Consider the following 15,476-nt stretch of genomic DNA (forward strand, 5'->3'; position numbering starts at 1 on the left):
GCTGTATATACTTGTTTTTATTTAATTTGATTTATTGGTTTATATGTTATACCAAGCATCACACACGCAAAGAAAAAAATAAGTTTGGAAAACGCGTACCGAAAACGTTTTTCTTTTGTTTTTTCGAATTGCTTCGAAAATTTTAAACTTTTATCACCAAAAAAAAATAGTTTGTTACAATTTTTTTTTTTTAATAAAAAAATATTTTTGAACCAACAACACAGTCCATTTAGTTTATATCAAGCACTATTCTTTTCTGACTTTAAGTCTTTAATAAGACGCATTTAACATTTTTCATAGTAAAAATTTAATATGTTCGTAGTAGTATGTAATGTTGAACATCTTTTCGGAATCTTCCGAACATATCTGGAATATATGTAAAAACAAAAAAAAAAACAAACATTTTGTCGTTCGGTCGAAGCAGGGATCGAACCCTTGGCATGCAAGGCGGACGTAGCTCCCACTGCTCCACGGTGCCAATGTAAATGTATGTTTCTGTTAAATAAAGTTAGTTTAATCGTGGGCGCAATAAGCTATGCTATATATATAACTTATATGGATGATTGTCTATTGATGACAATAACAGCAACATAGCTCAGAGGATAGTGTATTGGCTTACAAATTGCATGGTCCGTTGTTCGTTTCTCCGTCCAGGCGAATGGTAATATTTAAAAAATTTATAATATCGAATAATTACTTGTACATTGTTTGTATTACAGAAAAAGGTGCTAGGAACTAAAAAACCTCATGGAAGTGAGAAAGATGTGAAGGAAAATGCAATTAGTCAGAAAAGATTTTTTTTGAGTTAGTCTTTATGAAATTGTTTTTACATCTTGGAAAAGAATAAACGTTTATGACAAAAAGAATATACTTTTCTTCCAAATAAACATCCTTACAGCGAAAAGCAAATGAGTAACGATCTTTATTTGTCTAAAATTTCATTTGGGAGGAAAATATTATTTTTTTGCGTGCATATAAACCAATAAATCATATAAATTATAGTGCCAGTCGACATTTAAGACATTTTTAATTCATTTAAATCTTAACACTACGCCATCAGAAAAAATATTTGTTTGTTACTTTTTATACCCTCCACCATAGGATGGAGGGTATATTAACTTTGTCATTCCGTTTGTAACACATCGAAATATTGCTCTAAGACCCCATTCTGGGTCGTGGTGAAATTCTGAGTCGATCTGAGCATGTCCGTCCGTCCGTCCGTCTGAAATCACGCTAACTTCCGAACGAAACAAGCTATCGACTTGAAACTTGGCACAAGTAGTTGTTATTGATGTAGGTCGGATGTTATTGCAAATGGGCCATATCGGTCCACTTTTACGTATAGTCCCCATATAAACGGACCCCCAAATTTGGCTTGCGAGGCCTCTAAGAGAAGCAAATTTCATCCGATCCGGCTGAAATTTGGTACATGGTGTTAATATATGGCCTCAAACTCCCATTCAAAAATTGGTCCACATCGGTCCATAATTATATATAGGCCCCATATAAACCGATCCCCAGATTTGACCACCAGAGCCCCTTGGAAGAGCAAAATTCTTCCCATTCGGTTGAAATTTGGTACGTGATGTTAGTATATGGTATCCAACAACCATTCAGGAATTGGTTCCTATCAGCCCATAATTATATATAGCTCCCATATAAACCGATCCCCAGATTTGACCTCCGGTGCCTTTTGGAGAAGCAAAATTCATCCGATCTGCTTGAAATTTGGTACGTGGTAATCGTATATGATATTTAACAACCATGCCAAAAGTGGTCAATATCAGTCCATAATCATATATAGACCCATATAAACCGATCCCGAGATTTGGTTTTGGAGCCTCTTGGAGGAGCAAATTTCATCCGAGTGAGTTGAAATTTGGTACATTGTGCTAGTATATGGTCGTTAACAACCATGCCTAACTAGGTCCATATCGGTCTATGGTTATATATATCTCTCAGATAAATCGATTTCCAATCACACAAAAATTGGTGCATATCAAGTTCATAATTGTATATAGCCCCCATGTAAGTGACCCCCATATTTCAATTCTGGCTCTCTACGTACCGTGCAAAAAGTCCATATCGATTCGTAATTATTTGTAGACTTAACTATACATAACTTTTTTGTCTAATGTATACCACGTATGGACTAACTCGCAATTTAGAAAACGATATTAAGAAGTTTTAAGATACCACAACCCAAGTATTTCGATTGTGGATGATAGTCTTTCGTAAAAGTTTCTACGCAATCCATGGTGGAGGGTACATAAGATTCGGCCTGGCCGAACTTACGGCCGTATATACTTGTTTACTTATAGTTTGTTTTTAATATATTTTTATACATTTTTTTAAAGCAAAATTTTTTTAACCAAATGAAATTTTGTTTTGTTCCAAGTGTGTCTCAAAAATGTCTTTCACAAATAAGTTAAATACAAACTAAAGCTGAAGAAAAATTTCTCACATCTCAAGAATATACAGAAAACATCATGCTAAAATTAACTTATTTTTATTTATAAAAAAATATTTTTAGTTTATTCCTATTTTTTTTAAACAAATTTTCCCTAGCCTAATGGAATTTCCTTTATTCCAAGTATTTCTCAAAAACACTTTACACTTAAAAAATAGTAAGAATAAACTAGAGCGTGGTTAATAGGGCAATGATTTATTTCTTTACTTTTAGTTCTTCTTTTGGTTTTATGAGAAAGAGGAATTCCTAAATCCAAAAATGCCAATAATTTTTGGTTATTTTAATAAAAAATGAAAATCTCAAAAAATGGGAAAATATTTAGTTCAATTTTCGCACGTAGTAGATAGTTTTAATTGAAATCAATTCTAAAATCCTTTATGAATGCAAACATTTAGTCTGCGCTAAAAGAATTTAGCTATTTTTAAAGCGCATCCGGGAATCCCTCATCAAGTTTTTTCCACTTCCGATGCAGTCTTTTTGAACAAGTCCAAAAACATTTCTTTTAAAGCGCATCCTGGAATCCCTCATCAAGTTTTTTCCACTACCGCTGCAGTTCTTTTGGACAAACCCACCAACATTTCTTTTAAAGCGCATCCCGGGATCTCCTATAGAGTGTTTTTCACTTCCGATGCAGTCCTTTTGGATAAGTTTTAGAAAGTACGGAATTAGACCATTTTAAGTGAAAATTTAAGCTTTAGACAATTCAATTTCGCAAAAACGAATAGAAAATAAATATAAAAGTAAAAAATAAAAAAATATCCCCGCTGGGATTTGAACCTGTGCCGTTAGACTTTGTCACTTCCATGGAAGTTCTTTTGAGAAAGTTTTGCAAATTATGATAATTTTTTTTTTGTTGATTTTTAATGGAAAAAACATATTTATACAAAAATATATGCCGAAAAACAAAAAACAAATAAAAACGATGTATAACCTAAAAAATATTTCTTGAGGGAAAGTGAAAGGGATTTTGACAAGTGTTTATTTTTTCATTCATAATAACAAAGAACATCCCAGGAAGTAGTTAGAATGTCATGCCGTGGTGTCATATTAGGTTCATGTCACAAACATTTGAAGAGTCCTTTTTAATGCATCATGTTGTATGGCGTTTGAGGCTGAGTGTGCTAAGGCGTTCTGTTATGGTGCCAACAGACCCAGGTTCAACCCCCGGTGGAAACGAAGAAGTTTTTCAATTTTTAAAAAATAGATAATAAGATAATAAAAGTGTAACAAAAAATAGTGATAAAAATAAAAAGTGAAATTGGAAAAAAATGTTTTTTTTTTGTTTTTTAAATTTCTTTTTCCAAATAAACTTCCAAGGCACAACTTCTAAAGTAATGCAAAGGATCCAAAAATGGAGTACTTCCGTCCTATGACAAGCCCATGTAAATTTCATTGGAGATGTTCCAAGTTTGCACTATTTCCGGAACACAAATTGGGGATCCAAACCAGGGATGGAAAATGCAGCACTAACAGGTTGGCTGACCGGTCTGACACATAGATGGCGTCGCTAGTATTAAATGCATATTATTTTTATATAGTACCAACCATCAAATGATTCGTGTCAAAATTTGACGTCTGTAAGTCAATTAGTTTGTGAGATAGAGCGTCTTTTGTGAAGCAACTTTAGTTATTGTGAAAAAATGGAAAAAACGGAATTTCGTGTTTTGATAAAATACTGTTTTCTGAAGGGGAAAAAATACGGTGGAAGCAAAACCTTGGCTTGATAATGAGTTTCTGGACTCTGCCCCAGGGAAATCAACAATAATTGATGGGTATGCAAAATTCAAGCGTGGTGAAATGAGCACGGAGGACGGTGAACACAGTGGACGCCCGAAAGAGGTGGTTACCGACGAAAACATCAAAAAATCCACAAAGTGAAGTTGATCGAGATAGCAGAGGCCTTAAAGATATCAAAGGAACGTGTTGGTCATTTCATTCATCAATATTTGGATATGCGGAAGCTCTGTGCAAAATGGGTGCCGCGCGAGCTCACATTTGACCAAAACAACAACGTGTTGATGATTCTGAGCGGTGTTTGCAGCTGTTAACTCGTAATACACCCGAATTTTTCCGTCGATTGTGACAATGGATGAAACATCACTACACTCCTGAGTCCAATTGACAGTCGGCTGAGTGGACAGCGACCGGTGAACCGTCTCCGAAGCGTGGAAAGACTCAAAAGTCCGCTGGCAAAGTAATGGCCTCTTTTTTTTGGGATGCGCATGGAATAATTTTTTATCGATTATCTCGAGAAGGGAAAAACCATCAACAGTGACTATTATATGGCGTTATTGGAGCGTTTGAAGGTCGAAATCGGGCTTCGAATTGCTTCCCCACCCACAGTATTCTCCAGATCTCGTCCCCAGCGACTTTTTCTTGTTCTCAGACCTCAAAAGGATGCTCGCAGGGAAAAAATTTGGCTGCAATGCAGAAGTGATCGCCGAAACTGAGGCCTATTTTGAGGCAAAACCGAAGGAGTACTACCAAATTGGTATCAAAAAATTGGAAGGTCGCTATAATCGTTGTATCGCTCTTGAAGGGAACTATGTTGAATAATAAAAACGAATTTTGACAAAAACATGTGTTTTTCTTTGTTAGACCGGGGACTTACCAGCCAACCTGTTATAGTACTTCTTTCAATACTTTTTTACCCGTAGTACCCCCCGCGAATGATTTAGTACCTTTGGTGTATACATTTTTGAGGCGATATCAGATTTATGGTACAATAGTTTTGGCAAAATATTTTAATATTTTGAGAAAGTCTTTAACAAACTTATTTGACTAATGTATGGAATGCATTCTACAAATTTGGCAAAACAGACAAGTTCATGCGGTAAGAAATTTTTTTCTTTTGGATTTTTTTTTTGGAAAAATTCTGTCAAAATTTTATTTCTATAGAAAATTTTGTCAAAATTTTATATCTATAGAAAATTTCTTTTTTTTTTTCTTTTACAAATTTGGAATGGAATGCATTCTACAAATTTGGCAAAACAGACAAGTTCATGCGGTAAGACATTTTTTTCTTTTGGAATTTTTCTTTGGAAAAATTCTGTCAAAATTTTATTTTTATAGAAAATTTTTTCAAAATTTGATTTCTATAGAAAATTTTGTCAAAAATTTATTTCTTTAGAAAACATTGTCAAAATTTTATATCTATAGAAAATTTTGTCAAAAATTTATTTCTTTAGAAAACATTGTCAAAATTTTATTTCTACACCCAGAAAAAGTAACCCCTTCTTTAAGTTAAAATGAACTCATTGTGAAGAAAGTTGAACTTCGTATAGCGCCAAAGACATTTTTATTTGTTTGAACGATGTGATTTTCATATCGATTACATCGATGGCAGGTATCGATAAAAGAAATATAGGAAAATTTCCTGTATTCTAACAAGTGTGTTTCCTTAAGTTTTGAAAGGATTGAATACTTCTCAGTACGAATGAACTAAAATATTTTTCTATGCCAAGTGTTATTCGTATGTATGATAAGCTTTCTATAAAGGAAGTCAGAATTATCATTTTTTAGGAATTTTTACTAAATTTGAGGAATCTTGGGTTTAGTTCGGTTTTTGTTTATTTTTACGAATGTTTTGTTATCAGTGAATAGAATTTTCTTTTTCAGTAGTAAATTCTTATACCCAGCGAAGAAAACAGTATTAGTAAAATTCCATGCCTTATTCTAATTAAGGAACTATTCCTAACTGCTTTCAGTTTAGGATTTTTTTTACTGAAACAAGTAAATTTTATTATTTCACACAAAGATTTACCTTAATGGAAATAAAATGGTTAAACTAAATTGATGAACATTTTTCCTTTAGTACTTTTTTCTGGGTGCATAGAAAATTTTGTCAAAGTATTATTTCGGTAGGAAATTTTGTCAAAATTTGATTTCTATAGAAAATTTGTGAAAATTTTATTTCTATAGAAAATTTTGTCAAAAATTTATTTCTATAGAAAATTTTGTCAACATTTTATTTCTATAGAAAATTCTGTCAACATTTTATTTCTGACGAAAATTTGGTCAAAAATTTATTTCTATAGAAAATTTTGTCAAAATTTTATTTTTATTTATCTACAGAAAATTTATGAAGTACCATGAATTCTAACAACTGTGGCAAAAGTGATTACAATACTACGATACTCTTTGTAAACGGATATACATAAAAAAATTAAAATTGAGGAAAACAAACTAAATTTTAGTTTAATTAAGCCAATTTGAGAAAGTATATTTTACTGTCATATTTTGCATGTTAGCTGAATGAACTAGAGTTTCCTACACTTTGTAAATGTTACCAAAAATACGTCCATCATTACTGCGTATGGCGCTAAAGTCATTCATCTTGTATGAAATTTTCTTTAACAACGGAAAAATATCTAGGCTTTTTTGTTTGCAATTTTGAACTCCAATTATTTCCTTAATACTACGAAATTTTCTTTTGCAAGTAAAAAAATAAATAAATAATTACGTCTAAATTTGTCGGCAAATATTTACTTATTTTTGTGAAATCGGTGTGACATCTGCGTATGCAAAACAGTTTAGTTAAAATTTTCTAAAAGTAACATAATTTATCTAAAATTAATCGAAATTGTCTTTCCTGTTTTTTGAGTATGTATTTAAATTCTTTAGATGTTGGTGACTATTGATAGAATTTTATAATGGTATGCACTTTTTGTCTCATTTGCATTTGCTCCAAAGGGGGACGAGGAATGCAAATCGATTCAAATGTCAAACTGACAGCGATAACAAATCAACTCAAAAACATACATATCGATCGCTTACTCGTACACAATGATGTCAATTATGTACATTTTTGAACGCATACTAGCGTGTTATCATTCGAGAGCCGATTTCAGTATCATTATATTGTAATTTTTGCTCGATAGGATTGAGTTTGATAAAATTAAGTTGATTTCAAATTAAGATGATAAGCAAACTATTATAAGATAAATAAATTACTTTAGCTCTAATTATATCAAATTAAATTTATTTAAACTATATCATAAATTTAAAGGCCGCATTTTTTGATTGAAGATACCAACAATAGCCTTTGGTTGAGATTTTCCATGAACACACTAATACAAATAACTTTTTTTATTGCACAGACAAAAATCGCACAATTAAAAAGTTGATTAAAGTTTAAAACGTGATCAAATAAAAAAATTAACTGATACAATTAACTTTTTAGTTAAATTGAAAAATAAAGTCAGTTAAGAAAATTATTGAAAAATTTACGTTTTTAATTAAAATATTAATTATTCTAATTACAAATTTAATTAAATAGAAAAATATTCCCAGTTAACAATATGTATAATTAATTTTTTTTTCGAAAAATGCAGTTTCTATATACATACATTGGTTCATTAAATTATGACTCAAGTCGAAAAAATCCAAATATAACTGTAAGCGTAAAATTCATTAGAATCCCAGCAAACAAATTTGGAAGTTCCTCCAAAGGCACAACTTTAAAGCACTTCCAAAAGATGTTCTTTATTTCAACTACACAGGAAGTTCTTTTAATTCAATTATTTATAACTCGCTTTTTTTCTTATTTTTAATGGGTAAATTTAATTTTTTTGTTTCAAAAAGGTTAAAAACAGAGTAAGCTTTAATAAAATGGTACAAATTATTGAAATTTTGTCGAAAAAAGTTGTACATCCATTCAAGAAATATTGCGAATTTTTAAAAATATTTTAATTCAAACGTTTCGGACAAGCGTTAGAATGCATTAAAAATCATAAAAAATTACACACAGAAAACAAATTTGTTGTGCCAACCAATTTTTTTGCCAACCGATTTATTTGGTCCCATCTACCATCAGAATATAACCGACAATATTTGTTAGAGCAACCAATTCTTGTCTGGCACAACAATACATAAATTGTTTGGATAACTAAAATTTGAGCACATTAACACCCTAATTGGTAATCCCAACCAATAAAATTTCATTCGTTTGTTAAAACAACTAATTATTTTTTCGGACAACCTTATGAAATTAAGAAACCATCCTTTGAATTAAGTTTAATTTATATTTAATTTTATTACATATTAATATATCTTGTATTGATTATTGAGCTAATAAAAAATCGTCATCTGTAGAACATTTTTGAACTGGAAAAGGAACTTCACAAAATAGATAGTTGCGATGTTTGCAAACCAATCTGCATAATTTTGAGGCCCAAGGAGGTCCTCGGCCTATAAGAATTCTTCTAAACTTGTAATCTTCGATTTCATAAATCTTATTGGAGGGCAGTTCTCAAAATATTTTGCTTTTAAAGCCTGAAAGAAAAAATACCTAACGACATTTTTGCGTTAATATCCAAATTGGCATGATCATGGTGTAATGGTCATTCGGTTTTAATCGCAGAAGTGAAGCCAATGTATCCGAAACACCTACAGAGCTTAGAACTGAATGGAAATGTTTCAGTTGCGGTACTTATAATTACCGGATCGATTTTCAGCGTGACTCCGAACTCAGGCATGGATCATGAAATGTTGTCGTTACATCGGAAGTCGTCACATTTGTTGAAATATCCCTAGAGGGAAGAAGGTAAAGAGTGAGGAGTATTAATTTAATTTGATGTTTAAGTTACTTACAACTTAAGAATACAGCTACCCAATTTAAAAATATACAAAAAACTCTCAGACTTGGTCACTCTGAAAACCGGCACCTACCAAACGTGGACGGTTTTCTAACTGGACACCTGCCAAATGTGGACAAAAGTTAGACGACCGTTTGTGTCTTCCATTCACTGTATATATATAACTCACAGCAATCCTTTATGGACATGTTCTCTAAATTCGAGTAAACGTCATCAAAATATTGAATTGAAATTTAAAGAATTTAAAGTTGATAATTAATTAGGCAAAACACAATATATTTGTTGTTATATATGTATATGTAGTCCATAGCAACCAATTCCCTTTATAACTATCAAATCAGTTAACACAACCAACTTAGTTGTTAAACAGACCTTCAGTTGGGCATGGAAGCATATTGGCAAAAGAAGTCAGTTAGCACAACGGGGTGTAATAAATTGAAATGGTTGTTTACTTCAATTTATAAATAACGACCAATACTTGGTCGTGTGTACCACCTTTCGGTCACACCGCTATTATATTGGTTATATAAACTATCTAACAAAAGAAATAACTAACAATTATTCCACACAATTAAAAATTGTGAGTCTCCACTATCAAATTGTTGTCGTAATCGAATTCCAACCAATCATTTCTCTGGGTGTATAAAAATTATTTGTTTTTGTCAAAATATGACATTTTTTAATTCACAAAGTGGTCCATGCCAAAAGTGGTCCACAACCCAAGTATTTCGATTGTGGATGACAGTCTTTCGTAGAAGTTTCTACGTAATCCATGGTGGAGGGTACATAAGATTCGGCCTGGCCGAACTTACGGCCATATATACTTGTTTATTTCTAATTGGTTCTGTGATTGAAACTATTATTTTCGTGTTTGAAGCAATTTCAAATAAAACACATCCAACTATAGACACACAGAAAAATATACTAATTAAAAATATAATTGTTCGGAAGTAATTACTTTCTATATACATACTATTCATTATTTCATTAAATTTTGACTTCAATCCAAAGAAAAAAAATCCAACTATAATTATAATCGTAAAATCCAAAAGAAAGTATAAAATCTTACAATGTTATAAGAACATTATTTCGTCTATAGACAAAATAATAATAAAACAAGTATATACAGCACTAAGTTCGGCCGGGCCGAATCTTAAATACCCACCACCATGAACCAAATATTAGGGTTTCCTTTGAAATTTCAGGAGGGCTTGAGGAGACCCCAAATCGGGAGGTCGGTTTATATAGGGACTATATCAAAACCTGGACCGATATAGCCCATCTTCGAACTTGACCTGCCTACAGATAAAAGACGAGTTTGTGCAAAATTTCAGCACGATTGCTTCATTATTGAAGACTGTAGCGTGATTACAACAGACAGACAGACAGACGGACAGACGGACATCGTTATATCGTCTTAGAATTTCTCCCTGATCAAGAATATATATATACTTTATATAGTCCGAAATCGATATTTCGATGTGTGACAAACGGAATGACAAACTTATTATACCCCCGTCACCTTTCTATGGTGGTGGGTATAAAAATAAATTATTATTTGACTCAATAAAAACTTAATTTAGTTTTGCGACCAAAATCAATTAAATTTTTAATTAAACAAACGAAAAGATTAATTGAAAGGGCCGAACAAATCAATTATTTTTCGATCAAGAATGTTTTAAATCTCCAGTTAATTCAGTGATTATTACCATAATTTTCAAGCAATTTACATTAAAAAAACAACAAACAATTAATTCGTGATTTAATTAATTGATACAATTAACTTTTTAATAAAATTACAGTTGAAGCTCGAACGATATATTGTCATGCTCTTTCGCTATTTAGAAATATTCGTTAGGTCGAACGGGAATATTAAATGTTAACTTTTATTGAAAATCGTAGGTTTTTTTTTGTACCAAATGATCAAAAATTCAGAAGCATTTTGCAAAATTAAACTACAGAGGCATTGTTGCATGTTGCACTCCCCCAGCAAACAAATCGTCGCTAAAAAGTAATGAAAATGTTCTTTTTGGATCCGGAAGTGGTGCAAAATTGACGCAGAAGCGATGAATTTAACATGGGCTTGTCATAGAACGGAAGTCCTCCATTTCAACAGCCGTTGCACTGAATTTGCATCACTTCTTTAAGTGTGATCCGAATTCAATGTTTTGGATGTAAATTATATATATAATAATTTTTATACTTTTTTATAATTTTTAATGGATTTTAACGCTTGTCGGAAACGTTTGACCTCAAATATTTTTATACCCTCCACCATAGGATGGGGGTATATTAACTTTGTCATTCCGTTTGTAACACATCGAAATATTACTCTAAGACCCCATAAAGTATTTATATTCTGGGTCGTGGTGAAATTCTGAGTCGATCTGAGCATGTCCGTCCGTCCGTCCGGTTGTTGAAATCACGCTAACTTTCGAACGAAACAAGCTATCGACTTGAAACTTGGCACAAGTAGTTGTTATTCATGTAGGTGGGATGGTATTGAAAATGGGCCATATCGGTCCACTTTTACGTATAGCCCATATAAACGGACCCCCAAATTTGGCTTGCGATTGCTTTAAGAGAAACAATTTTCATCCGATCAGGCTGAAATTTGGTACATGGTGTTAGTATATGGTCTCGGTCCATTATTACATATAGCCCCCATATAAACCGATCCCCCGATTTGGCTTGCGGAGCCCTAAGAGAACCAAATTTCATCCGATCCGGCTGAAATTTGGTACATGGTGTTAGTATATGGTCTCTAACAACCATGCAAAAATTGGTCCACATCGGTCTATAATTATATATAGCCCCCATATAAACCGATCCCCCGATTTGGCTTGCGGAGCCTCTAAGGGAAGCAAATTTTATCCGATCCGGCTGAAATTTGGTACATGGTGTTGGTATATGTTCTCTAATGACCATGCAAAAATTGGTCCACATCGGCCTCCGGAGCCTCTTAGAGGAGCAAAATTCATCCGATCCGGTTGAAATTGGGTATGTGGTGTTAGTATAAGGCCGCTAATAACCATGCCAAAATTGATCCATATCGCCGATCCATATATAGCCGATCCCCAATTACACAAAAATTGGTCCATATCGGTTCATAATCATGGTTGCCACTCGAGCCAAAAATAATCTACCAAAATTTTATTTTTATAGAAAACATTGTCAAAATGTTATTTCTATAGAAAATTTTGTCAAAATTTTATTTCTATAGAAAATTTTGTAAAAATTTTATTTCTATAGAACATTTTGTCAAAATTTTATTTCTATAAAAAATTGTGTCAAAATTTTATTTTTATAGAAAATTTTGTCAGAATTTTATTTCTATAGAAAATTTTATCCAAATTATATTTCTATAGAAATTTTTTTCCAAATTTTACTTCTATAGAAAATGCTGTCAAAATTTTATTTCTATAGAAACTTTAAACTTAATTATATACGAATTTAATCGGCCTTTTTTAGGTTAATATATATCACGTATGGACTATGTGGTATATATTACGGTGTTAGGAAGTTTTAAGATACCTTGTCATCGGCAAATGTTACCGCAACCCAAGTAATTCGATTGTGGATGACAGTCTTCAGTAGAAGTTTCTACTCAATCCATGGTTGAGGGTACATAAGCTTCGGCCTGACCGAACTTACGGCCGTATGTACTTGTGAAAAATTCACAATTTTTTCAGATTGGATTTAGCATTTTTTTCGACAAAATTTATATGATTTGTACCATTTTATGAATTCTTACTCTGTTTTTAACCTATTTGAAACAAAAAAGTTAAGTTATTTCATAGTTTCTCTTCTGCTATAAGAAGGAGGTTCCTTGTAATTGAGCTAAATATAGAATCGGGTAGTATTCATTAATAAGAGAAAAAATCACCACCTGCCCAACTGGCGATCCTACGAAAATTTGGTGCATATTGACACTAATGGACCTATCACAGGACTAGTACCAGTGCTCCAGTTTGTCGCAGTTTTTAAATTTTCATATTATTTATTGATTTCTATACTCTATTGATTTTAAAATCTTATTGGATCAGACATTTACCCACGGGTCAACATATTCCAAGAGTTTTTCCAAAATAATACCGGTTCCTAACAGTTTGTTCAAGGCTGGTTAATGAGGACCTGTCTAGTCCTACTAAGTTCTCCCAGGGCATGTCCTTTGGAATGAGTCCAAGCCGTGTCCTACCCCGTCAATGACAAACCCGTGTTAAAGTGACCGATCCCGTCCATACGTTTCGACCAGGACTGGGACTGATCCATTCACATCAGGGAGTAGTCCTGTACTGGTTCTGGGGTAGATCCATTTCCCGTAGCGGAGCTGTCACTCTATATAACATAACTTTACCTAGTTACCTGGCCATTGAATATGTGTTTCCAAACATTTGATGTAATCTAAATACCTTGGGAATGCCGTACTTTGTGGACATTTCCGAAGGACTTAAGCCACTCTCCCAAACGTTTTCGTTAAATCGGACGTAAATTTTGTTCAAACGTTCGTTATTTAGAATACTCAATGTTAAGAATTTGGACGTTCGTTAAATTGGATTTTCGCTAAATGGGATATTCGTTAAACGGTGCTTCGACAGTAATTGAAAGTGCCGATTGTTCCATCAATTTCCAATTAATTCTGTGATTGATACTATACATTTCGTGGTTGAAGCAATTGCAGTTAAAAATTAATTGGATCAATTAACTTCGTGTTGGAATAAAAAATAAATAAAATATTAAGAATACGCCCAAGAAATCAGCTTATTTTTTAATAAAGTGCATTTTGTATTTCGAATTAAGTCTGTGATTGATACTATCATTGCCATGATTGATTGAAATTATAATAATAGCTTCAGCAGAATTTATTTGTTTTTATTTGCATATATTAGATAAAAAAGTTATGTATAGGTAAGTCTTCAAATAATTACGAATCGATATGGACTTTTTGCACGATACGTAGAGAGCCAGAATTGAAATATGGGGGTCGCTTATATGGGGGCTATATACAATTATGAACTTGATATGTACCAATTTTTTTGTGATTGGGGATCGATTTATCTGAAGGCTATATATATATATATATATATATATATATATATATAACTATAGACCGATATGGACCTAGTTAGGCATGGTTGTTAACGGCCATATACTAGCACAATGTACCAAATTTCAACTGACTCGGATGAAATTTGCTCCCCCAAGAGGCTCCAAAACCAAATCTCGGGATCGGTTTATATGGGGGCTATATATGATTATGGACTGATATGGACCACTTTTGGCATGGTTGTTAAATATCATATACTACCACCACGTACCAAATTTTAAACAGGTCGGATGAATTTTGCTTCTCCAAAAGGCACCGGAGGTCACATCTGGGGATCGGTTTATATGGGGGCTATATATAATTATAGACTGATATGAACCAATTCCTGCATGGTTGGTGGATACCATATATTAACATCACGTAGCAAATTTCAACCGAATCGGATGAATTTTGCTCTTCCAAGGGGCTCCGGAGGTCAAATCTGGGGATCGGTTTATATGGGACCTATATATAATTATTGACCGATTTCGACCAATTCTTGCATGGGTGTTTGAGACCATATATTAACACCACGTACCAAATTTCAACAGAATCAGATGAATTTTGGTCTTCCAAGAGGCTCCGGAGGTCAAATCTGGTGATCGGTTTATATGGGGGCTACATATAATTATGGACCGAAGTGGACCAATTTTTGCATGGTTATTAGAGACCATATACTAACACCATGTATTAAATTTCAGCCGGATCGGATGAAATTTACTTCTCTTAGAGGCTCCGCAAGCCAAATCGGGAGATCGGTTTATATGGGCCTATATATAATTATGGACCGATGTGGACCAATTTTTGCATGGTCATTAGAGACCATATACTTACACCATGTACCAAATTTCAGCCGGATCGGATTAAATTTGCTTCTCTTAGCAAATTCCCCAAATCTGGGGATCGGTTTATATGGGGGCTACATATAATTATGGAAAGATATGGACCAATTCCTGCATGGTTGTTGGAGATCATATTCGAACACCTCGTACCAAATTTCAACCGAATCGGATGAATTTTCCTCATCGATAAAACTCCGGAGGTCAAATCTGGGGATCGGTTTATATGGGGGCTATATATAATTATGGACTGATATGAACCAATTTTTGCATGGTTGTTAGATACCATATACTAACACCATATACCAAATTTCAGCCGGATTGGATGAAATTTGCTTCTCTTAGAGGCTCCGCAAGCCAAATCGGGGGATCGGTTTATATTATATAATTATGGACCGATGTGGACCAATTTTTGCACGGTTGTTAGAGACCATCTACTAACACCATGTACCAAATTTCAGCCGGATCGGATGAAATTTGCTTCT

The sequence above is a fragment of the Haematobia irritans genome, chromosome 4 (genome assembly GCF_050003625.1).
Source record: "Haematobia irritans isolate KBUSLIRL chromosome 4, ASM5000362v1, whole genome shotgun sequence".
Classification (NCBI taxonomy): Eukaryota; Metazoa; Arthropoda; class Insecta; order Diptera; family Muscidae; genus Haematobia; species Haematobia irritans.